Raw genomic sequence first — 25,867 nt, 5'->3', positions numbered from 1 at the left:
CACTAGGACCAATTTACATTTTTTTTTACCATAAGCCAATTAACCTGTAAACCTGTACTTCTTTGGAGTATTTTAACACAATCATTCAACAAAATGTGCAGTGGTTCTCAGCCAACTGAAGTCTCTGACATGCTGAATCAATACCAAGCAAGTTGGACACTTCGGTTCGCTGTGCTTTTACAGTGAGAACTACTGCAGATTTTGTAGAGAATACTTGCGGGTGTGGAACTGTTTGAGGTTTTCAAGACAGCCAAGCCACAATTCCCCATTTACTGGTGCCCTTCACTAGCACCTCATGCCTGATGGGAGAGGGGGGGAGGAAGGACACCAGTAAATGGGGAATTGTGTCAGGTGTTGTGTAGAGTTTGCACATTCTCCCAGTGTGACCATGTGGGTTTGCTCCAGGTGTCCCGGTTTCCTTCCATATCCCAAAGACGTTTTGTTTGTAGGTTAATTGGCTGGTTTGTAGGTTAATTGGCTTCTGTAAATTGCCCCCCCGTGTGTAGGCGGTCGATACAAAAGTGATAACATAAAACTAGTGAATGGGTCGGCGTGGAGGCCGAAGGGCCTGAAGGGCCTGCTTCCATGCTACAACTCTAAAAATATATATGATTACACAGCTAAAACCACTTCAGGCTCAGCCAGAAATGAAAGAATCAAAAGATTACCATATGTTCATTAATGTGAAGGTTTTACATGAAGAGTTTTGAATAAGTAAACCTGCCTGGTGTTATTTTGTGTAAATCTCTGAATTTCTGTAAACTCCTTTCTCTTACTTTCAAATGATTCTTAAGGAAGGGACAATTCCAGCAGAAGAAGTTGCATTTCAATCTCGATATCCTTCACTCTCGATTTCCATCACTCTGCCACCAATTTCCCCTTTTCCAAGCATGGTCATTCTTCTTTACATGGTCATTCTTCTTTACATTCTCTATCTTAAGCATGGAGGAGTCAGGGGGTATGGGGAGAAGGCAAGAACGGGGTACTGATTGAGAATGATCAGCCATGATCACATTGAATGATGGTGCTGGCTCGAAGGGCCGAATGGCCTACTTCTGCACCTATTGTCTATTGTCTATTGTCTATTGAATGTTACACCAAGTTCTCCACAGAAAGGTCTCACAAACTGCATTGAGATATCATTGTCATTAAGCATCAAAATTGCTGCAAATATGTTGCCCGGCCCTTAGGGCCTGAGCTATAGGGAGAGGTAGGGCAGGCTCGGACTGTGCAGGAAGCTGAGGGGTGATCTTACAGAGGTGTGAAGATTCATGAGGGGAATAGATAAGGTGAATGCACAAAATCTTTTCCCCAGGGAAGGGGTATCGAGAACCAGAGGACATAGGTTTAAGTTAAGAGGGGAAAGATTTCTCTGCCACAGAAGGCAGTGGAGGCCAATTCACTGGATGTTTTCATGAGAGAGTTAGATTTAGCTCTTCCGGCTACCGGAATCAAGGGATATGGAGAAAAAGCAGGAACGGGGTACTGATTTTGATTGATCAGCCATGATCACATTGAATGGCGGTGCTGGCTCGAAGGGCCGAATGGCATACTCCGGCACCTATTTTTCTATGTTTCTATGTATTCGTGAAATACAATCGTGTTCAGGATTTCCCAGTTTGGAGTGTACTTGCCCCCTGGTGTATATGACAATAAACTAATCTGATTTCATCTAATCTAAGATAATCTAATCAAAAATGCAGAAATATGATAAAAGGTATAATGAAACTGAATGAAGTCTAAGAGTCCCAGTCTACAAACGAGAAACGAACATGGCAATAATAAGCCTCGTGCGCATGATTTCTAAAATAGATAAATGGAGAAGAAGCTGTCCTTAGTACAGGTTCACCACCGATTTTCCGGCACCCTTGGTTCCATAGCATTGCCGTATCATCCGTTTTGCCGGACCAATAGAGACCACAGCCTCATGGGGCCAAGATACCGGCCGTGCTCAGCCACCGGAAGATCAGTTTGGTCAATGCGGACCGAGCGCAGGTGTTCAACGAAGCGATCGCCGAGCCTGCGGTTGGTTTCGCAGGCTCGGCGACCGTTTCGCTGAACACCTGCGCTCGGTCCGCATTGACCAAACTGATCTTCCGGTGGCTGAGCACTTCAACTCCCCCTCCCATTCCCAGTCTGAACTTTCTGTCATGGGCCTCCTCCAGTGGCATAGTGAGGCCCACCGGAAATTGGAGGAACAGCACCTCATATTTCGTCTGGGCAGTTTGCAGCCCAGTGGTATGAACATCGACTTCTCCAACTTTAGATAGTTCCTCTGTCCCTCTCTTCCCCTCCTCCTTCCCAGATCTCCCTCTATCTTCCTGTCTCCACCTATATCCTTCCTTTGTCCTGCCCCCCTGACATCAGTCTGAAGAAGGGTCTCGACCCGAAACGTCACCCATTCCTTCTCTCCCGAGATGCTGCCTGACCTGCTGAGTTACTCCAGCATTTTGTGAATAAATACCTTCGATTTGTACCAGCATCTGCAGTTATTTTCTTATACTACACTGAATTCCACAGATTCACCACCCTCTGACTATAGAAATTCCTCCTCACCTCCTTTCTAAAGGTATGTCATTTTATTCCGAGGCTGTGCCCTCTGGTCCACTCTAATGGAAACATTTTCTCCACGTCCACTTTAATAATAATAATAATATTTTATTTGTCATATGTAGGTTGGCACAGGGTCACTGGTACAATGAAATGTATTTGACAAGACATCGGGTCACCTCAGCAGTAATAGTCCAAGGATAAATAAGATTAAAAATATGACATTAGTAAGGTAAAAAGACAATATTAAAAATAGGTAAAAAGGACAATATTAAAAATAATCAACATATATGATTTGAAATGTGTTTATGAGTTCAGAAGCCTGATGGCCTGATGGTAGAAACTGTTCTTAAGTCTGGTGGTATGTGCAGCCATACTCCTGTATCGTCTGCCTGACGGTAACAAGGAGAACAGCTTGCGTGCTGGGTGGCTGTGGTCCTTGATGATGCTGCGTGCCTTCCGCAGGCACCGCCGGTAGAAAATGTCCTGAATGGCCGGGAGACAGTTGCCAGTGATGTGCTGTGCCGTCTTCACCCCTCTCTGTAGTGATTTGTGGCTGTGAGCAGAACAGTTCCTGTACCAGACTGTAATGCAGCCCGTCAGCAGGCTCTCGATGGTACATCTGTAGAAGTTTGTGGGGATGCTGGCGTTCATGCCAAACTTCCTCAGTCTTCTCAGGAAAAAGAGCAGCTGGTGGGCCTTCTTTGTTATTGTGTCCGTGTGCAGTGTCCAGGAAAGGTCCTCAGTGATGTGCACACCGAGGAACTTAAAGCTGCTGACCCTTTCAACCTCAGCATCACCGATGTGGATGGGGAGGTGTCCGTTTCCCCCGTTGTCCAGGCCTTTATCCAGGCTTTTCACAATTCACCTCACCTCATCCTTCTTAAGTCCAACGAGTACATATGACAATTTAACATCGTTGCCTCGTGATGATTTGTTGAGAGTTTCAAGGCCTTTCACAAACTCACATTTCACAAACTCTAATTGTCTGGATTAGAAAATCACTGAATTTTATCCAATGTGGCCCTCTGTTGGTCATTTTCCTTAAACAGAAAAGTACCGCAGGCAAGAACAAATGTTCTTTTAGTTGTGTACACAGGGTTTGGTTTCATGTCATTGCAATGGATGGGAGCCTAGTCTTGTGCCTTGGTCTCGGGTCAATGAATCTGTAAAGTCCATTTTAATTGTAGTTGGTAAACACGAGGAACTGCAGGTGCTGCTTTACAAGAAAAAGATACAAAGCTAGGTGGCAGTGTGAACTGTGAGGAAGATGCTATGAGGTTGCAGGGTGACTTAGACAGGTTGTGTGAGTGGGCGGATGCATGGCAGATGCAGTTTAATGTAGATAAGTGTGAGGTTATCCACTTTGGTGGTAAGAATAGGAAGGCAGATTATTATTTGAATGGTGTCAAGTTAGGAAAAGGGGACATACAACGTGATCTGGGTGTCTTAGTGCATCAGTCACTGAAAGGAAGCATGCAGGTACAGCAGGCAGTGAAGAAAGCCAATGGAATGTTGGCCTTCATAACAAGAGGAGTTGAGTATAGGAGCAAAGAGGTCCTCCTGCAGTTGTACAGGGCCCTAGTGAGACCGCACCTGGAGTACTGTGTGCAGTTTTGGTCTCCAAATTTGAGGAAGGATATTCTTGCCATTGAGGGCGTGCAGCGTAGGTTTACTAGGTTAATTCCCGGAATGGCGGGACTGTCATATGTTGAAAGACTGGAGCGACTAGGTTTGTATACACTGGAATTTAGAAGGATGAGAGGGGATCTTATCGAAACGTATAAGATTATTAAGGGGTTGGACATGTTAGAGGCAGGAAACATGTTCCCAATGTTGGGGGAGTCCAGAACCAGGGGCCACAGTTTAAGAATAAGGGGTAGGCCATTTAGAACAGAGATGAGGAAAAACGTTTTTAGTCAGAGAGTTGTGAATCTGTGGAATTCTCTGCCTCAGAGGGCAGTGGAGGCCAATTCTCTGAATACATTCAAGAGAGAGCTAGATAGAGCTCTAAAGGATAGCGGAGTCAGGGGGTATGGGGAGAAAGCAGGAACGGGGTACTGATTGAGAATGATCAGCCATGATCACATTGAATGGCGGTGCTGGCTCGAAGGGCCGAATGGCCTACTCCTGCACCTATTTTCTATTGTCTATAAAGTGCAGGAGTCCCGACAAAGGGTCCGGACCCAAAACGTCACCTCTCCATGTTCTTCAGAGAAGCAGCCAGTCATAGAGTCATAGAGTCATAGAGTCCTACAGCACAGAAAGAGGCCCTTTGGCCCATCGTGTCCGCGCCGCCCGTTACCAAACACAGTCTAATTTTAATCCCATTTTCCCGCATTTGGACCGTAGCCCTGAATGTTGTAGCATTTCAAGTGCCCATCCAAATGCCTCTTAAACGTTGTGAGTGTTCCCGCCTCCACCACCACCCCAGGCAGTGAGTTCCAGACTCCAACCACCCTCTGGGTGAAAAAGTTCTTTCTCACATCCCCCCGAAACGTCCCTCCCCTTACCCTGTATCTATGTCCCCTCGTTGTTGAACCTTCCACCAGTGGAAGAATTTCCCCACCATCTACCTTATCTATGCCCCTCATGATCTTGTACACCTCGATCATGTCCCCTCTCAGCCTTCTCTGCTCCAGGGAAAACAACCCCAGTCTGCTCAGTCTCTCCTCATAGCCGAGGCCCTTCATCCCTGGCAGCATCCTGGTGAATCTCCTCTGCACCCTCTCCAAAGCTATCACATCCTTTCTATAATGTGGTGACCAGAACTGTACACAATACTCCAGCTGTGGCCTCACCAGTGTTCTGTACAATTCCATCATTACCCCCCTACTTTTATATTCGATGCCCCGGCTAATGAAGGCCAGTAACCCATATGCCTTTTTGACCACCCTGTCCACCTGTCCTGCTGCCTTCAAGGACTTGTGTACCTGTACTCCAAGGTCCCTCTGTACCCCTGTCTTCCCTAGGGTCCTTCCATTCATGGTGTACTCCCTCTCCAAGTTATTTCTGCCAAAGTGCATCACCTCGCACTTTTCAGGATTAAATTCCATCTGCCACTGCTCCGCCCATCTGACCATCTCATCTATATCTTCCTGCAGCTTGCAGATCCTTTCCTCGCTATTCACCACCCCCCCTAACTTCCCTCTGGGTTACTCCAGCACTAGAATACTGGAGAGCACAGCGTTATGGTGAGAGGGGCAAAGTTTAAAGATATGGTGGGCATGTTGTTTACGCAGAGGATGGTGAGTGCGTGGAACGGGCTGCCAGAGGTTTTGGTGGGGACAGATACGACAGTGGCATTTTAGAGACTTTGGATAAGCGCATGGATATGCAGGGAATGGAGGAATATGGTGCAGGCAAATAAGAGATGGTCTTGGCATCATGTTTGGCACAGACATTGTGGGCCAAATGGTCTTTCAAAGGGTCCTTACCCAAAACATCATCTATCCATGTTCTCCAGAGATGCTGCCTGACCTGCTGAGTTACTCCAGCACCTTGTGTCCTGTTTTTGTGCTCTGTTCTTCTATGTTCTATGTCAACTTTGTGTCCTTTTAAAAAAATTGTAGCTATCTAGCTTTCTGGAAAGAAGAACTCCATTTAGAGCACTTTTCTTTCAGAATGATCATTCCAAGGTAATGGATAAATATTTATCAATTTTCCGTACAATTGTCAACAGACTCATTCGTACTAGGAATTGGCCTCCACAAATGTTCTCTGGTGATATAGAAACCGGGCGGCAGAGGTAGATTTGCTGCATTGCATCACCAGAGACCTGGGTTTGATCCTGACTACGGGTGCTGTCTGTACGCAGTTTGTACGTTCTCCCTGTGACCTGCGTGGATTTCCTCCGGGTGCTCCGGTTTCCTCCCACACACCCAAGATGTACAGGTTTGTAGGTTTAGTTTAGTTGAGAGATACAGCGCAGAAACAGGCCCTTCGGCCCAGCGAGTCCGCGCCGACCAGTAATCTCCACACATTAACACTACCCCATACATGCTACGGACAATTTACATTTACACCAAGCCAATTAACCTACAAAGCTGTACGTCTTTGGAGTGTGGGAGGAAACCGAAGATCTCGGAGAAAACCCACGTGGTCACGGGGGGAACGTACAAGCTCTGTACAGATAGCACCTGCAGTTCGGATCAAACCCGGGTCTCTGGCGCTGGAAGGCAGCAACTCTACCGCTGTGCCACCGTACCATTTAATTGGGTTCAGTAAAAATGGTAACATTGTCCCTAGTGTGTGGAAAGCGTTGGCGTATGGGGTGATCGCTGGTCACCACGTACTCTGTGGGCCGAAGGGCCTGTTTCCGCGCTGTTCCTTTAAACTAGACTAAAAAAAATATGCTCGGGTTGACTGTTGTTTCAGGCAACTCTGTGGTGTGCCTGGCAGAAGCCGGTCTTAAGCCTCATAAATCCTCGATTTAAAAAAAAATGGTGCTGGGTCTTTGCAGATGTAACCTAAGGCTGGGTGTTGGGCAGTGAGGAGAGAGCTTACAGACTAAACCCTGTGATCGCTGGCATTGGCCTGTGAAAGAATGGATGGAATAACTTGCATATATAACATGCCTTCCATTTCGCAGCAGATATCAAAGCACGTCACAGCCAATGAAGTTCTTCATTGTGGTGAAATGCTGCTTCTATGCAGGAAACTATGGTGGCCATCTTCAGCAATGCAAAGTCATAGAAACATAGAAACATAGAAAATAGGTGCAGGAGTAGGCCATTCGGCCCTTCGAGCCTGCACCGCCATTCAATATGATCATGGCTGATCATTCAGCTCAGTAGCCTGTACCTGCCTTCTCTCCATACCCCCTGATCCCTTTAGCAAAAAGGGCCACATCTAACTCCCTCTTAAATATAGCCAATGAACTGGCCTCAACTACTTTCTGTGGCAGAGAATTCCACAGACTCACCACTCTCTGTGTGAAGAAATGTTTTCTCATCTCGGTCCTAAAAGACTTCCCCCTTATCCTTAAGCTGTGACCCCTGGTTCTGGATTCCCCCAACATCGGGAACAATCTTCCCGCATCTAGCCTCAAGTCCTGGATGTAGTACTGATAAATGATTGGATATATTTTAGTGTTAGACACAAAGTGCTGGAGTCACTCAGTGGGCCAGGCAGCATCTCTGGAGAAAAAGGACGGGGTGACGCTTCAAATGTTGGCCTCACCAGCGAGCAAAACATTTTAGAAACTCGTAAGGGAAGAGCAAACGTTGGAGTCACTTCTTGGCCATGGCAGGAGGTCAAAAGAATAATTCTCCATCTGACTGAAGCTGAGTCCCGACCTGAAACGCCACCTGTCCATTCCCTCCACAGATGCTGCCTGACCCGCTGAGTTCCTCCAGCACTTTGTGTTTTGCTCAAGAATCCAGCATCTGCAGTCTCCTGTGTCTCCATTCTAAATAAGAAATAGATAAAAGAATTGTGCTATGCATGAGAGTTGAGTTAAGTTGAGTTGAGTTTAGCTGAGAGATAGTGTGGAAACAGGCCCATTGGCCTACCAAGTCCATGCCGGCCATCAATCATCCATTTACACCAGTTTTACATTATCGCACTTTCTCATCCACTTACTCAGTTTGGAACCATGTAGAAGTCCAAATGCCTTTTAAATGTTGTTATAGTATCTGCCTCAACTACCTCCTCTGCCAGCTCATTCCAAATACCCACCATACTCTGAGTGAAAATGTTGCCCCTCAGGGTGGTATTCAGGATGGTATCTTGCCATTCTCACCTTAAGCCCTCTTGATTTCGATGCTCTACTCTGAGCTAAAGATAGATGACTAAACACAATGAACATTGAATTCTCCAATATTGGATAGCCGCGGTAGAACTGCTGCCTTACAGCATTGGAGACTTTTGTTGGATTTTGACAATGGCTGTTCGTATGGAGTTTGAACGTTCTCCCTGTGACAGCGTGGGTTTTCTCCGGGTGCTCCGGTTTGCTCCCACATTCTAAAGACCCAAGGGTTTGTAGGTTATTTGACTTTGGTAAAATACACATTGCTCCCAGTGTGTGGGAGAGTGCTGGTGTATCAGGGTGATTGCTGATTGGGGTGGACTTGCTTGGCCAAAGGGCACTGTATCTCGAAAGTAAAGTCTAAAGGGATATGGGCCAAACGCAGGCAGATGGGACTAATGTAGATGGGGGGCTTCATGAGCAAGTTGAGCCAAAGGGCCTGTTTCCATGCTGAATGACTCTATGACTCTATAGACTCTAAGCTCCTGTCCCTCTCTCCACATGGTTCAGTAACATACAAAGGTCACACTTTCTCACAAAACCCAAAGAAATTGCAGAGAATTGTGGGCACAGCCCAGACCATCACATAAACCAACCTCCCTTCCATTGACTCCATCTACACTTCACTCTGCCTCGGCAAGGCAACCAACATAATCAAGGACAAGTTTCACCCCGGTTACTCCATCTTCTCCCCTCCCCAATCAGGCAAGAGGTTCCTGAAGTGTGAAAACGCACACCTCCATATTCAGGGACAGTTTCTTCCCAGCTGCTATCAGGCAACTGAAGCATCATATCAAACAACTAGATGGTGGGCCTGAGCTACCATTTACATCATTAGAGACGCTCATCTATCTTTCATCAGACTTTATTGGACATTATCTTGCACTAAATGTTATTCCCTCAATCATGCATCTGTGCACTGTGGACGGCTCGATTGTAATCATGTTTGGACATGTTTGGTTAGCATGCAACAAAAGCTTTTCGCTGTGTCTCGGTACACGTGACAATGAAACAAAACTGATCTAAACTACCTCTAGTTTCCCTCTCCCCTGACTCTCAGTCTGAAGAAGGGTCTCAGCCCGAAACGCCAACTATTCCTTTTCGCCAGAGATGCTCCAGCATTTTGTGTCTTTCTTCTTAAACTAAACTAAACTAAACTAAACTAAACTAAACATGGAAGTCAGTTCCTTCTGATAGCATTAAGAAGGTTTTTCCTTTGTAACTAGTTGGCAGTGGACACATACCCTTGGTTATGTGTAGTTACGCTCAGTTGTAGTAAATATTAATTTATGAATGGTGTTTTCAATACTTTTAATATTTCTCCATTTGTTCACACAGCTGTGACCAAATATGGTCTATATTTCACAATGGTCATAAAAAGCAACAGCCTTTCCATTAATGTGCAGGATATACATTACTAAGCAACCCAATTCTTGGAGATGTTTGTAAAAATTGTAAGCAGGATAATGTTACTTATAAATTCCTGATATGTGGCTGAAAAGTATCAAACTGTAAAACGCCGAAACATTCTTTGTACACAACTAATTCAACAAATAATGCATGCAGCGTTTAGTTTAATTTAGTTTAGTTTGGAGATACAGTGTGGAAACAGGTCCAGTTTCTTGCGGTCTTGGATGGAGCTATTCCCAAACTCTGGTGTGATACATCCTGATAAAATGCTTTCTATTGGGATGCATCACAGCATGCTTTGGGAATTGCTAATATTTTAAAAAATATTAATGTTCTGAGCCTTTGGATGCACAGGGTATAATTTATGTCACGTAATGGAGTCATAGAATCATACAGCGTGGAAACTAGCCCTTTGGCCCAACTTATCCATGCTAACCAAGATATCCCATCTAAGCTTGACCCATTTGCCCATGTTTGTCCCATATCCCTCTAAACATTTCCCATCTATGTACCTGTCCAAGTGCCTTTTAAATGTTGTTATAGTAGCTGCCCCAACTACTTCCTCTGGCAGCTCGTTCCATTTACCCACCACCCTCTAAGTGAAAAGTTGCCCCTCAGGATGGTATTAAATCTTTCCTCTCTCACCTTAAACCTATGCCCTCTTGTTTTTTTATTCCTGTACCCTGGGTAAAGGATTCTGTGCATCTGTTCCCCTCTTTGTGTTTTGCTCAAGATTGCCTTGTCTATTCCCCTCATGATTTTATGAACCTCTCTATAAGATTACTCCTCAGCATCTTGTACTCCAAGGAGTATAGACCCAGCCTGCCCAACCTCTTCCGTTAGCTCAGGCCATAGCGTCCTGGATATTAAAAAATTAGAAATGTAAGAAGAAACAGTAAAATGGATGTGTTGCAAATGACAGGAATACCATGGCACTTAGAACTCAAAGCTGAGAAATGCAAAGTGTCACATAGCACTCAGAAGAATGAGGGGAGACCACATGAATGGAATGGTACCATTTTTTAAATGCAGGGACAGAGCGAAATGGCAAAAGTTAAAACATAGAAGAAAAATGCATGAGATCCTTGGTGTCATCAACATAAAGCACAGGAACAGGCACTTGGAATGCCCTCTGGTCTTTTACATTACCACCCTGGTAAAAATGTTCTGACCGGCCACCATCTCTGTGCCTCTCATAATTGTATATACTTATACAATAAGTATACACAAATATGCTTATATAAAAATAGAAAAATAAAATAGAAAATTGACGGTTCCTGACCCTAAATGTCATCCATCCTTTTTCTCCAGAGATGTTGCCTGACCCGCTGAGTTACCCCGGCACTTTCTGTCCATCTTTAAATATACTATCAGGTCTCCCTCCCCTCAACCTCTGGAATTCCGGTGGAAACAATCCTAGTTTGTCCCATCTTTCCATGTAGCAAATCCCACCTAATCTAGGCAGCATTTTGATAAACCTTCTGCACCTTCTCCAAAGTTCCCACATCCCAATGATTGGGTTAACGTATGATGAGCGTTTGACAGCACTGGGCCTGTACTCGCCGGAGTTTAGAAATATGAGGGGGGACCTCACTGAAATGTACCGAACAGTAAAAGGCCTGGATAGAGTGAATGTGAGAGAGTATTTCCACTGGTGGGAGAGTCTGGGACCAGAGGTCATAGTCTCTGAATAAAAGGACGTAGCTTTAGAAAGATGATGAGGAATTTCTTTAGTCAGAGGTTGGTGAATCTGTGGAATTCATTGCCACAGAAGGCTGTGAAGGCCAAGTCAATGGGTATACTTAAGGTGGAGATTGAGAGATTAGTAAGAGTGCCAAGGGTTATGAGGGGAAGGCAGGAGAATGGGGTTGAGAAGGAAAGATAGATCAGCCATGATTGAATGGTGGAGTAGACATGATGGGCCGAATGGCCTAATTCTGGTCCTATAACTTATGAACACATCCTTCCTGTAATGGAACGACCAGAACTGCATGCAATACTCCAAATGCCTCTGCCTCCATCACCGTCCCTGGCATGGCTTTCCAGGCACCCACCACTCTATGGGTAAAAACATGATGAATTAGTTTCTTGTATCCTACAGCTCCTGACTAGTTAGTGTATATTGGTTTCACTCCCGAGGACTTCTTAAAGAGAAGAGCAATAAAAGCATGTGAAATCAGGGATAGACACAAAAAGCTGGAGCAACTCAGCGGGACAGGTAGCATCCCAGGAGAGTAAGAATGGGTGACGTTTCGGGTTGAGATCGACCCAAAACGTCATCCATTCCTTCTCTCTGGAGTTACTCCAGCTTTTTGTGTCTATCTTCGGTTTAAACCAGCATCTGCAGTTCCTTCCTGCACATGTGAAATCAGGGGTCAGGGCACACCAAAGAATATTCAACCAAAAGCCTACTTTATCACCTTTAACAAAGGTCCAGATTGCTTTGACCTCTTTCAGACCAATGTTTAGTAAAATCTATTATTAATCACAGTATCTGTGGTGGCAAGGGGCTGGACATCGGAGAAAGAGGATTAGATATGGGTAGCAGGCTGAAATGTATGTCATGTTGAAATGACCAGGGCATTAAACAAAAATCTGAAGAAGGATCCTGGTCTTAAACGTCATCTTTCTGCTCCCTCCACAGACGCAGCCCGACCCCTGAGTCCCTCCAGCACTTTGTGATTTGCTCGAGATTCCAGCATCTGCAGTTTCTTGTGTTCCTATTAAACATATAATTTTGGCCTAAGTTTAAGGTAGACTGTCAGACCTATCATATCATATCATATCATATATATACAGCCGGAAACAGGCCTTTTCGGCCCACCAAGTCCGTGCCGCCCAGCGATCCCCGTACATTAACACTATCGTACACCCACTAGGGACAATTTTTACATTTACCCAGCCAATTAACCTACATACCTGTACGTCTTTGGAGTGTGGGAGGAAACCAAAGATCTCGGAGAAAACCCACGCAGGTCACGGGGAGAACGTACAAACTCCTTACAGTGCAGCACCCGTAGTCAGGATCGAACCTGAGTCTCCGGCGCTGCATTCGCTGTAAAGCAGCAACTCTACCGCTGCGCTACCGTGCCGCCCATTTGTCTCCAGAGTGAAAAGGTTAAAACTAGAGAGCGTGGCTTTAAGATGAGAGGTTGAACGTTTAAAGGAGATGTACGAGGCATGTTTTTTTACACAGAGGGTGGTGGGTGCCTGGAACACGCTGCCAGGGATAGTGGTGGAGGCAGATACTACAGAGGCATTTACTGGACTTTACCTATATACTAAAACTCTCGTTTGTTTGTTTGTTTGTTCCTGAACTACAGCCAAAACGGTACACGATAGCGCGACAATTTTAGGCCCACCTTACTCACCGTCATCCCTTTGGTGGTAATGGAAGAAGTTTCATTGAAATCGGTGTTGTATTTTTAAAGTTATTCACATTTTAAAGTTTTAATCTATCTCCTAGGGAGGGGGGAGGGAGGGAGGGAAAGGGTTGGAGGGAGTGGGGGGAGGGAGGGAGGGGGAGAGGATAAGGGGGGTTGAGGGGGATGGAGTGGGGGGGAGGGGGAGGTGGAGTGGAGGGGGGATGGAGAGGGAGGGGAGGGGGAGGGAGGGGGAGAAGGGAGGGAGGGGGTGAGGGGCGAGGGGGGTAGGGGGAAGTGGAGGGGGGAGAGGGGAGGGGGCGGAGAGGGTGCTGCACCAATGCAGGAGAGGTTTGGGCCCAACGGGTCCACTTGGTCTAGTTTTGCACTAAATAGACAATAGACAATAGGTGCAGGAGTAGGCCATTTGGCCCTTCGAGCCAGCACCACCATTCAATGTGATCATGGCTGATCATTCTCAATCAGTACCCCGTTCCTGCTTTCTCCCCTTTATCCTATATGTGTAGACTGTGGACGGCTTGATTGTAATCACGTATTGTCTTTTCGATGATTGGATAACATGCAACAAAACAGGTTTCACTGTACCTCGACACACATCACAGTAAACTAAACTAAACAAAACTATGCAATAGTGGCATTTAGGGGGCTTTTGGATAGGCACATGGATATACGGGGGAATGGAGAGATATGGATCTTTCGTTTGAGGACGAATCCCGACCCGAAACGTTGCCTATCCATGTCCTCCAGAGATGCTGCCTGACCCGCTGAGCTGGAGAAGGGTCCCGACTCGAAACGTCACCCATGCACGTCCTCCAGAGATGCTGCCTGACCCGCTGTGTTATTCCAGCACTTTGTGTCTTTAAAAAAAAAAAATATTCCTTAGGAAAGATCCTGTGTTCCTTCAAGGAGCTGGTTAGATTGTGAAATTAATCCGTGAGCGAGCCCCTGGTGATGTAAAAGATGAAGTATTGTTTTTAAGTAGAGCAGGCGCCATCCTGCCTGCATGCTGTTGGGAGTGGGCACGATGCCAGAGGCTCGCTGGCACCTCACACAGAGACGTGGGCAGGCTGGCCTCCGGGAGCGGAGACAAAGAAAGCGAGGCGCGATGACAGATAGGAAGATTCTGCACCGCGCACTTACATCTAGGCCGGTCAACTCAATGCTGCCAATTACTCGGGGCGACTAGTTAAAAGGTTTTGTTTTGCTCTGAACCTTGCCTCAGCTCGCAGCTGGGCCCAGAACGAGTGAGTACCACTCCTTCCCTCACCTTTGACACCCAGGATAGACCCGTGCTCATGTGAACTGACTTATAAAGCTCGATATAACTTCCCTAAGAGGCTCATTCAATCCCATCTGTCACGCCACTTTCACACCTCTCTTTCCAGGCAATCGTAAAATCATTTTACACCGGATTAAGGATTTGTTGTGACAGCTTGTAAAACCGCTGCTGGTTGGTGGAAATCCAATCTTTCTTCTCGAAAAAGAGCTGGAGATTCGCGAAAAACGGACTTGCATTATTCATGGTCAGCTCACGAGTAACGGCATTGGCCTTGCCCTTTGGCTAGCCTTCACAACAGTGCCCCAACACCAAACGCACGGTCCCCACACACCGACTTTCAGCCAACGTTGGCATGAAATGAAACTATCTTCTGCAAAGGTGTGAATGATCTGTCCGTATTGTGAAGATTGTGCATCATTGATAGTTCCCCATTCCCTCGTAATCTCTTTAAACTACCGATATGATTGATAAATATGTGAATCAGGCTTGGAATGAAACACGAGAGGCTGCGGATAATATCGAGATATATTTGACACCAATGCAAGCTGATTCCTGATTGACCACTGGTATTCCTTGCCCCTGTCGTTCAGAAAATCCCTTTCTCTAGGTTGTAATTCATTACTTCACCAGCAACCTGTTATCCAGCCACATGTGCAGGGAGGTACTGCAGATGCTGGTTTATACGCAAGATAGACCCAAAATGCTGGTGTAACTCAGCGGGTCAGGCAGCATCTCTGGAGGAAATATACTGTGCACTGTGAATGGCTCGATTGTAATCATGTATTGTCTTTCCGCTGACTGATTAGCACGCATCAAAAGCTTTTCACTGTACCTCGGTACATGTGACAGTAAACTAACCTCAAAACTCAAACTAAAATCGATGGAGGGAACTGCATATGCTGATTTATACCAAATGTAGGACGGAAGTACAGAGTCTGAAGAAGGGTTCCAACCCGAACTGTCACCTATTCTCTTTACTTTACTTTAGAGATACAGAGCGGAAACAGGTCCTTTGGCCCATCGAGCCCGCGCAGACCAGCAATCGCCACATACACTAGCACTATCCTACACACGAGGGACAATTGACAACAGCATAGGGACAATTTACAGATGCCAATTAACCTACTAACCTGCACGTCTTTGGAGTGAGGGAGGAAACCGGAGCACCCGGAGAAAACCCAAGCGGTCACAGGGAGAATGTACAAACTCCGTACAGACAGACCCTGAGGTCAGGATCGAACCCGGGTCTCTGGCGCTGTAAGGCAGCAACTCTACCGCTGCGCCACCGTGCCGCTCCAAATACTGCCTACAAATAAATAGGCCACGCGACAAGTGGTGATTCACTGCACAACAAGCTGACCTATCCATTTGCTGATTTCATACTGCGGGCAAAGTTGCATTTGGTTGAGTTATCCTCACCCTGGTCGATTATTTGAGTGGGTTTTGTGACGTCGGGCTCTCTGTCGGGAGGCCTGCCTGCAACTCCAGATGGGCTCCGACTACTTCATACGGCTTTAACGGCTTCTTTCACCTCTTCCCTGAAGTCTCTCATTAGCAAGTGTGGCTCGAGAAGGGGGCGGAGGTGAATAAGTTAACATATTGACCTCCACTTACAAGAAGGAGTAAAAAAAATGCTACTGTATTTCTTCATGGTGCATTTCAAATTCCATCTATCTTGACGAACTGTAACTTTATCAGCACAAATCATCCTGCCAGCCCCTTCCTCATGGAAGCTCTTTATTTTATTTTTACATTTTTGCTGGATCTAAGATGACATTGCCTGAATATATTTCCAAAACTAAATAAATGGAAGTATTTTCTGTTCATAACAACAGCCTTTAGATGTTCGAGGTACAGCACCCGAACCGGTCCTACGGCCCACCGAGTCCGCGTCGACAAGAGTGATCCCCATACACTAGCTCAATCCTACACACTAAGGACAATTGCAATTTTATCGAAACCAAATTAACCTACAAGCTTGTGTGTCTTTGGAGTGTGGGAGGAAACCAGTGCACCAGTGCAGTCACAGGGAGAATGTACAAACACCTTACAAACAGCAGCCCTAGTCAGGATCGAACCCGGGCCTCTGGTGCTGTAAGGCAGCAACTAACAATTCATCACTATGGTGCCTTTGTACATTGGAGCATTTTTTCACTACACCAATACTTTTACATTATTTTGAACGTGTGCATTAAATGGCAGTTCAATTGAATGAATAATTAAAATTCATATTTGCACCATTCAACATGAGGTGCTCGAGGGCCTGAGCTATCGGGGGAGGTTGGGCAGGCTAGGACTTTATTTGGAGTGCAGGAATAGGAGTAGAATTTGGCCATTCAGTCCATCGTCTCATCTGTCACTCAATCATGCCAGATCTATCTCTCCCCCCTCCTAACCCCATTCTCCTGCTTTCTCCCCATAACCTCTGACACCTGTACTAATCAGGAATCTATCTATCTCTGCCTTAAAAATATCCACTTACTTGGCCTCCGCAGCCTTCTGTGGCAAAGAATTCCACAGATTCACCGCCCTCTGACTAAATAAATATTTCCTTACCTCCTTCCTAAAAGAACGACCTTTAATTCTGAGGCTATGATCTCCAGTCCTAGACTCTCCCACTAGTGGAAACATTCTCTCCACATTCACTGCATCCAAGCCTTTCACTATTCTGTATGTTTCAATTAGGTCACCCCTCATTCTTCTAAACTCCAGCGAGTACAGGCCCAGTGCTGACAAACGTTCACCATAGGTTATCTCTATACGACTGTGACATTCGTTATTCACTGCAAATTTGTACATTTGCTTTGCTCTTCAAACCTCTAATGCCTCTGTTACATCCATTGACCTTGGCAACAAGTATTGGTACAATGCCTAATCATTGAAGACGAAAGGAAATCGTTGCCTAACCCATTTTTGTTCCCAATGGAAATGCATATTTTCAAGCCGAGAGTTTGGAGTAGATGGGGCATCTTGGATAGCATGGATGAGTAGGGCCGAAGAGCATTTAAGAGGATCTTGAATAGGCACAAGGATATGCAGAGAACGGAGGGGTATGGTTCACGTGCAGGCAGAGGAAATTATTTTAACTTGGCATCACGTTGGGCATGGACATTGTGGGCTGAAGGGCCTGTACCTGTGCTATATTGTTCTATGTGCTGTGGCCAATTTTCTGTTTTATGTATAGGAAAGGTTTAGAGGGATATAGGCCAAACGCAGTCATGTGGGACTCACGTAGATGGGGAATCTTGGTTGGCATGGATAAGTTGGACAAGTTAGGCTGAATGGCCTGTTTCCATGTTCTGCTCTGTGCTCTATGTTCTAACACCAGATCACTTATGAACCAGCTCTGAAATGACTTGACTGGCCACAAGATTCTTGTGCTGTCCTATGTTCTATGCCAGTTTCCTTGCTGCGTGATACCTAGGCTCTACGACTGTGGTCACACGGGTTCATTTTGTTCAGTTCTGGGCATCATGTTGTAGGAAAGATGTTGTCAAGTTGGAAAGGGTGCAGTACTCGAGGGTCGGAGCTATAGGGAGAGGTTGAACAGGCTGGGACCCTGTTCCCTGGAGCGCTGGAGGATGAGGGATGATCTTATAAAAGTGCACAAATCAGGAGAGGAATAGATCAGGTAGAGGCACAGAGTCTCTTGTCCAGAGTAGGGGAATCGAGGATCCAGAGGACATAGGTTTAAGGTGAAGGATGAAAGATTTTATAGGAATCTGAGGGGTAAATTTTTCACACAAATGTGGTGGTGTAGGGAACAAGCTGCCGGAGGGGGTAGTTGAGGTAGGTACTATCGCAACGTTTAAGAAGCAATTAGACACTGGGATAGGACAGGTTTGGAGGGATATGGGCCAAAGGCAGGCAAGTGGGACTAGTGTGGATGGGACATATTGGTTGGTGTGGGCAGGTTGGGCCGAAGGCAAGTTGACACTGTATGACTCTGTGATTCTCATTACAGTGCCACAGCATTGTTTTTGCCTTATTGATCCTCGTTGCAACAGAACGCCTCCTTGGAATGAGTTTAAAACAAGAGTCTTGCAGGGTGTGAGGTAGAGCTGGGCAGCAGAGAACTCACTTACACAGAACATAGAACAGGACAGCACAGGAACAGGCCCTTCGGCCCACAATGTCCATGCCAAACACGATGTCATATTAAACTCATCTCATGCCTGCACGTGATCAATTTCCCTCCATTCTCTGCATTACCATGTGCCTATCTAAAACAATGCTGTCGTATCTGCCTCCACCATCACCCTTGGCAGCCCGCCAGGCACACACCACCCTCTGCGTGGAAAAACCTGCCCCGCACGTCTCCTTTAAATTTCCCCCCCCCCTTAAAGCTATGCCCTCCAGTGCTTGACATTTCCTCCATGTGAAAAAAGTTCTGACTGTCAGCCCTATCTGTGCCTCTCATAATTTTATATACTTCTATCACGTTTCCCCTCAACCTCCGATGCTCCAGAGAAAACAATCCAAGTTTGTCCAATATCTGCTTAAAGCTAATTACCTTCTAATCTAGGCAATGGCAAAGCATTAGAGATGCTGCCTTACAGCGCCAGAGACCTAGGTTCGACCCTTACTATGGTTGCTGTCTGTGCAGAGTTTGCACATTCTCCCTGTTACAACGTGGGTTCCTCCAAGTGCTTGGGTGTCCTCCCACACTCCAAAGACGCATATCGCAAAGATGTAGGTTAATTGGCTTCTGTAAATTGTCCTTAGAGTGCAGGACAGAGCTAGTGTATGGGGTGATCGCTGGTTGGTGTGGATACGGTGGGCCGAAAGGCCTGTTTCCACGCTGTATCTCGAAACTAAACTAAGAACCATCTTCAAAGCCTCAGCGTCCATCCTGTAAATGGACGACCAGAGCTGAATAAGTTATAGGGAGAAACTTCTCCTCAAATATTCTTGCAATTTCACATTCAGTCAAGTTACTGCCAGCAACAGGACATGTTCACCCTCCTCTCTCCCTAGGAGCAGTTTCCCTCTCCCCTGACTCTTGGTCAGAAGAAGGGTTCCGACCCGAAACGTCACCTATTCCTTTTCTCCAGAGATGCTGCCTGACCCACTGAGTTACTCCAGCATTCGGTGTAAACCAGCATCTGCAATTGCTTCCCAGAGGTTCACCCTTCCGACAGGTTGTTTTAATGTATATCTGTTTGCAGTTATATGTTTACAAACGGACTGACACCTAGCTACAGTTCTGGAAGTGCCAGCAGCTTCCTGATTTACTTACTGCAAGGTTCATGTGGATTTCTCACGGGTCAGCATTGGCAGGAAAGCTGCTGAAATCCTGAGCAAAACGCAAAGTGCTGTGGGTCAGGCGGCATCTGTGGAGGGAATGGATAACTGGTCTTTTAGGTCATGATCCCTCATCAGTCTGATTGCACACAGACATACACACAAACACATATACACACACACATTTAAATTGTAAAATTGAAGATAGACACAAAATGCTGGAGTAACTCAGTGGGACAGGTAGCATCTCTGGAGAGAAGGAATGGGTGTTGTCGAGACCCTTCTTCAGACTGATGTCGGGGAGGGGGCGGGACAGAGATAGAATGTAGTCGGAGACAGTAAGACTGGTGGGAGAACTGGGAAGGGGGAGGGGATGGAGAGAGAGGGAAAGCAAAGGCTACTTGAAGTTAGAGAAGTCAATGTTCATACCGCTGGGGTGTAAGCTGCCCAAGCAAAATATGAGGTGCTGTTCCTCCAATATGCGCTTGGCCTCACTCTGACAATGGAGGAGGCCCAGGACAGAAAGGTTAGTGTGGGAATGGGAGGGGGAGTTAAAGTGTTGAGCAACCGGGAGATCAGTAGGTTCATACATACAAACACGCACACACACACTGATACCCCACCAGAACAAGGGGCCACAGTTTAAGGGTGACACACTGACACACACTGACACACACACACTGACACACACACACACACAGACAATGCCCCCCTCAGTTTTTTTCTAACTTCAATTCTAGCTTCAAGTAGCCCTTGCTTTCCCTCTCTCTCCATCCCTCCCCCTTCCCAGTTCTCCGACCAGTCCGACTGTCCTCGTTTACATTTTATCTCTGTTTGCTTTGATGCTACCTTCTCTGAGCTAACAACGATCTCTGCTGCATTGCCCTTGATCTCCATCCCCTTTGTCTCATTTTCACACCTCACGCTTCCTTATCTCTGTACTGCCCTCTCCCCTGACTCGGTCTGAAGAAGGGTCTCCCGTTCCTTCTCTCCGGAGATGCGGCCTGTCCCCCAGCCGCTGAGTTACTCCAGCATTTTGTGTCTCTCATCCATGAATCTGGACAGGGCCCAGAGTTGAGAGGAATGCGTTCGAATGCTGTTCGACATGACTCTCCGTGGATGGGACTCTGTCCACAAGAACAGGTGTCAAGTTGTCTTCAGTAACAGAACAGTAATGTGAACACTCTGTGTTCCTCACAGCCTCTAAATTACAATTCTGCTTCCTGTGCCATGACCTCAGGTCCCTGACCCACAACTGTAACTTATTTTCTGTGACTAACAACTGTAATTCCCCAATTACCATGCTGTGTTCTCCCACTGCTCTGCAGGAGTTTGTTCAGGGAGAAGCAGCCAACTTTTCTTCCCACCCCCCCCCCCCCCCCCAAAGTTAGTTTATTTCTATGTTCCCCCGGTTTCTTTGGCAATCGGGTCTTGGAGGAGTTGGGGTAACATGGGGTGTGGGGTCGGTGGGGAGAATTTTGGAACTTGATTTTTATTTTCCCCCGAACTTCACCCTTAAACCCGAGCTGTCTGTAAAAATATATTGCAGTCAGAATCCGTGCACTTGAAACCAATACCATGACAAATATGTTGCTCAAACTGAAGGGAAATTCTTCCATTTGCTGGAAATACTTTTCTCTTTAGGTAACCTCTTCCCCAGTTCAGGAAAACGATGGTTCTTCGACTGAATTAGCAGCCCAGGAACAAAACACAAAGTGCTGGAGTAACTCAGCAGGTCAGGCAGCATCTCTGAAGAACATGGATTCAGGTGAAGTTTCAATAGACAATAGACAATAGACAATAGGTGCAGGAGGAGGCCATTCGGCCCTTCGAGCCAGCACCGCCATTCAATGTGATCATGGCTGATCATTCTCAATCAGTACCCCGTTCCTGCCTTTTCCCCATACCCCCTGACTCCGCTATCCTTAAGAGCTCTATCTAGCTCTCTCTTGAATGCATTCAGAGAATTGGCCTCCACTGCCTTCTGAGGCAGAGAATTCCACAGATTCACAACTCTCTGACTGAAAAAGTTTTTCCTCATCTAAGTTCTAAATGGCCTACCCCTTATTCTTAAACTGTGGCCCCTTGTTCTGGACTCCCCCAACATTGGGAACATGTTTCCTGCCTCTAACGTGTCTAACCCCTTAATAATCTTATACGTTTCGATAAGATCTCCTCTCATCCTTCTAAATTCCAGTGTATACAAGGTTGGGACACTTCTTCAGACTGTTTGGAGTAGGGAAGAGAAAGCTGGAAAAGAGAGGAGGGGAGGGGCAAGGGATCCATCTGAAGAAGGGTCCCGATCCAAAACGTCACCAATTCATGCTGTCCAGAGATGCTTCCTGACCCACTGAGTTACTCCAGCACTTTGTGTTCTCTCCTGACAAGTGATGGGTGGATACAGGTGAAAGGGAGGGAGGAGGGGGGGGGGGGGGGGGGGTTAGATTGGCAGATTGGTGGAGTACATGACAAAGGCAGGGGATGAAAAGGAAATAAAAAGGTGAGATTAGGATAGATGAAGAGTTGAAGGGCAAAGCTGGAGGGTGGGGTATAAGTGGAAGGGATTGGAGGGAGGGGGGATAGAAAAAATGGAAATGGGTAGCGTGGGGATGGGCGAAGGAGGTGAAAGAAACAGGGTAACTGGAGGAGAGGAGATAACAGCGTGAAATCAGGCCCTTTAGTCCAACTTGCCCACACCGACCCACATGCCCCAACTACGCTGGTTCCACCGGCCCATATCCCTCTAAACCTTTCTTATCCCCATACTTATCTAATGCCTCTTGAACAATGTGATAATCACTGCCTCAACTAACTCCTCCAGCAGCTCATTCCATACTCCCAGCACCCTTTGTGTAAAAAAGTTACTCCTCAGTTCCCTATTAAATCTTTCGCGCCCCTCACCTTAAACCTATGTCCTCTGGTTCTCGATTCCCCTACTCTGGGTAAAAGACACTGCGCATCGACCTGCTCTATTCCTCTCATGATCTTGGTGGGAGAAATGTGTGTGCAGCAGGGCAGGAGGGGGGGCCTTGGGAATTAGAGACTACTATTTAAAGTGTGCGGTCGTCACTGAGTGCAGTACCACACGATGGAGAACCACGGCCACTGTGAAGGGAGATCGTGCGGGCCGTACGGAGAGAGAATACCGTCCTCTCCACACTCAGCAATGAGAATGGAGAAGTGATTCACCGGGACTCTCTGTCTTATGATGAACAACACACGTGTGCTACCGAAGACCGACACAAAAAGCTGCCCTGCCCTCGACCCGAAACGTCACCCGTTCCTTCTCTCCAGAGGTGCTGCCTGTCCCGCTGAGTTACTCCAGCTTTTTGTGGCTATCTTCGGTTTAAACCAGCATCTGCAGTTCCTTCCTGCACATGTCCTCCCCCCTTTCCTTGAAGAAAGGTAACGTATAACATATTCCCTTAAGCAGTAGTTTTGTCTGAGACTCTACAGTACAATAATAAAATAACTGGGCAAAGTCAATCCAAGTTCAAACTGCAGGATTTGCAATCAGTCCTGAGTAATATTGAAGAAGGGTCTCGACCTGAAACGTCACCTCTTCCTTTTTCTCCACAGATGCTGCCTGACCCACTGAGTCACTCCACCGTTTTGTGCCTATCTCCGCTAAGTAATACAAGTCTGCAAGGGCAACACAATCAATAATATAATGAAAAGGAATTGCAGATGCTAGTTCATTACCAAAGATAGACACTAAGTGCTGGCGTAACTCAGTGGGCCAGGCACCACCCCTGGAGAACATGGATAGGTGATGTTTAGGTTCCAGACATGATACATCACCAATCCATGTTCTCCAGAGATGCTGCCAAGTCAAGTTACTGAGTTACTCAGTAAGTCAAGTGCTGAGTTACTCCAGCACTTTGTGTCCATCTTAAGCAAAACAATCAGTCTGAAGAAAGGTCCTGACCAGAAGCGTCACCTACCAATGTTCTCCAGAGATGCTGCGTGACCCGCTGAGTTACTCCAGCACTTTGTGTCCTTCTTTGTAAAGCAGCATCTGCAGTTCCATGTTTCTACATAGAATAGTATAAAGTTCAAGAAAACTCTTTTCTTTCACCGTATGACAATTCATTAATTTACTTAACTTTTGAAAAGGAAGCATAATATTTAACTTGTTTTGAATTTGATGTTTTGTTTCCAAAACTGCATCATTTTCTTCCACTGTTTCCCTGTAGGACTGCATTGGTTTAGTTTTCGTTTAGAGATACAGCATGGAATCAGGTCCTTCTGTAAGTTTGAAGAAGTGTCTCGACCCGAAACGTCACCCGTTCCTTCTCTCCAGAGATGCTGCCAGTCCTGCTGAGTTACTCCAGCATTTTGTGTCTACCTTCCGTGGACAGCTTGATTACAATCATGTAGAGTCTTTTCGCTGACTGGTCAGCACGTAACAAAAAGCTTTCCACTGTTCCTCAGTACACATAAGGTCATAAGTGATAAGAGCAGAATTAGGCCATTTGGCCCTTCGTCTACTCTGCCATTCAACCATGGCTGATCTCTCTCTCCCTGCAAGCCCCATTCTCCTGCCTTCTCCCCGTAAACCCCTGACACCCGTACTAATCAAGAATCTATCTATCTCTGTCTTAAAAATATACATTGACAAATGAAAATATACATTGGCAAATAATTCCACAGATTCACCAACCTCTGACCGAGGAAATTTCTCCTCATCTCCTTCCTAAAAGAACGTTCTTTATTTCTGAGCCTCTGACCTCTCGTCCTGGACTCGCCCACTAGTGGAAACATCCTCTCCACATCCACTATCTCCAGGCCACTCACTATTTGGTACATTTCAATGAGGTCCCCCCTCATCCTTCTAAACTCCAGCGAGTCGAGGCCCAGTGTCGTCAAACACGTGACAATCAACTCAACTAAAACTAAAATCTGGAAATTTACTGCTCATGCCAACCATCAATCACCCGTTAATACTAGTTCAAAGTGATCCCACTTTCGCATCCACTCCCTACACACCAGGGGCAATTTTACAGGAGGCCCAATTAACCTACAAAACCGCACGCCTTGGGATGTGGGACGAAACCCGCACGGTCACAGGGAGAACGTGCAAAATCCACGCACAGACAGCACCCGAGGTCAGGATCGAACCCAGGTCTCTGACGGCTGTGAGGCAGCGGCTCTACCAGCTGTGCCACTGTGCCGCCCACACATTTTTGATGCTGTCTCTTCAGATCATCATTGGGAGGAAGAGTTATTGGAGTGTCATAGAGTGGAAACAGGCCCTTCGGCCCAATTTCCCAATGCTGGTCAAGGCGCCCCACCTATCTAGTCCCACCTGCCTGTGCGTGGCCCATGTCCCTCCAAATCTATCGTATCCAGGAAGAACGAGAGGAGCACACTGAACTGCAACATTCCACAACGCTGGGCTGTCGCGCTGGGAAAGGCTTCTTGAGAAGACAAGGAACATCTGACGATTGCTTTGGTGAAGTCATCCCTCGTGCGAAGGGTAATGTTTTGTCCCTTTGGAGATGGTTAGAAATGTTCTCTGCCAGTGGAAAGATTAATCTCACTCCCGAACCACAGCCTTAAACATCTATTCAGCCACAATCACACACACTTTGCCATTACAGTGGGATTTTATCTGTGTCAAATCCTTTCCACAAAGCGACGCAGCAACTATTATTAGCAGGAATCGGAGTGATTGTATTCACTGCTGGGAAAAGGCAGCAGGATACAGTCATACCAGAGATATTCAGGCTGTGTCTGCAAGGTTAGAGTTACTTCTAGGTATTTATATCCTTTATCACATGCATCTCTATTTTAGCTCTCTAGATCTTATAACTGTGCTGATTCTGATTCAAACACTGGCTGGGGTTTCTCTATCTTGTCAAGTTCAATACCAGGGTCCAGATCATGGTCGGTTGTATTTAATGTAAAACACATTCAGCTCTTTATCTTGTGTAGGAATGAACTGCAGATGATGGTTTAAATCGAAGATAGACACAAAATGCTGGAGTAACTCAGCGGGACAGGCAGCATCTCTGGAGAGAAGGAATAGGCGACGATTCGGGTCGAGACCCTTCTTCAGACTGACGTCATCACCAGTCATTCTCTCCAGAGATGCTGCCTGTCCCGCTGAGTTACTCCAGTATTTTGTGTCTAGCAGCTCTTTATCTTTCTTCAGGCACCTGAGTATGACTGCAAATGCTGCCACTATTTGACCAATTCTGTTATCTTATACCAGCGTGAACAGAAGCACAGCATAAATTCACCTACCAC

This window comes from Rhinoraja longicauda, chromosome 18, assembly GCF_053455715.1.
Source record: "Rhinoraja longicauda isolate Sanriku21f chromosome 18, sRhiLon1.1, whole genome shotgun sequence".
NCBI classification, from domain to species: domain Eukaryota; kingdom Metazoa; phylum Chordata; class Chondrichthyes; order Rajiformes; family Arhynchobatidae; genus Rhinoraja; species Rhinoraja longicauda.
This window is presented reverse-complemented; position numbering follows the sequence as displayed.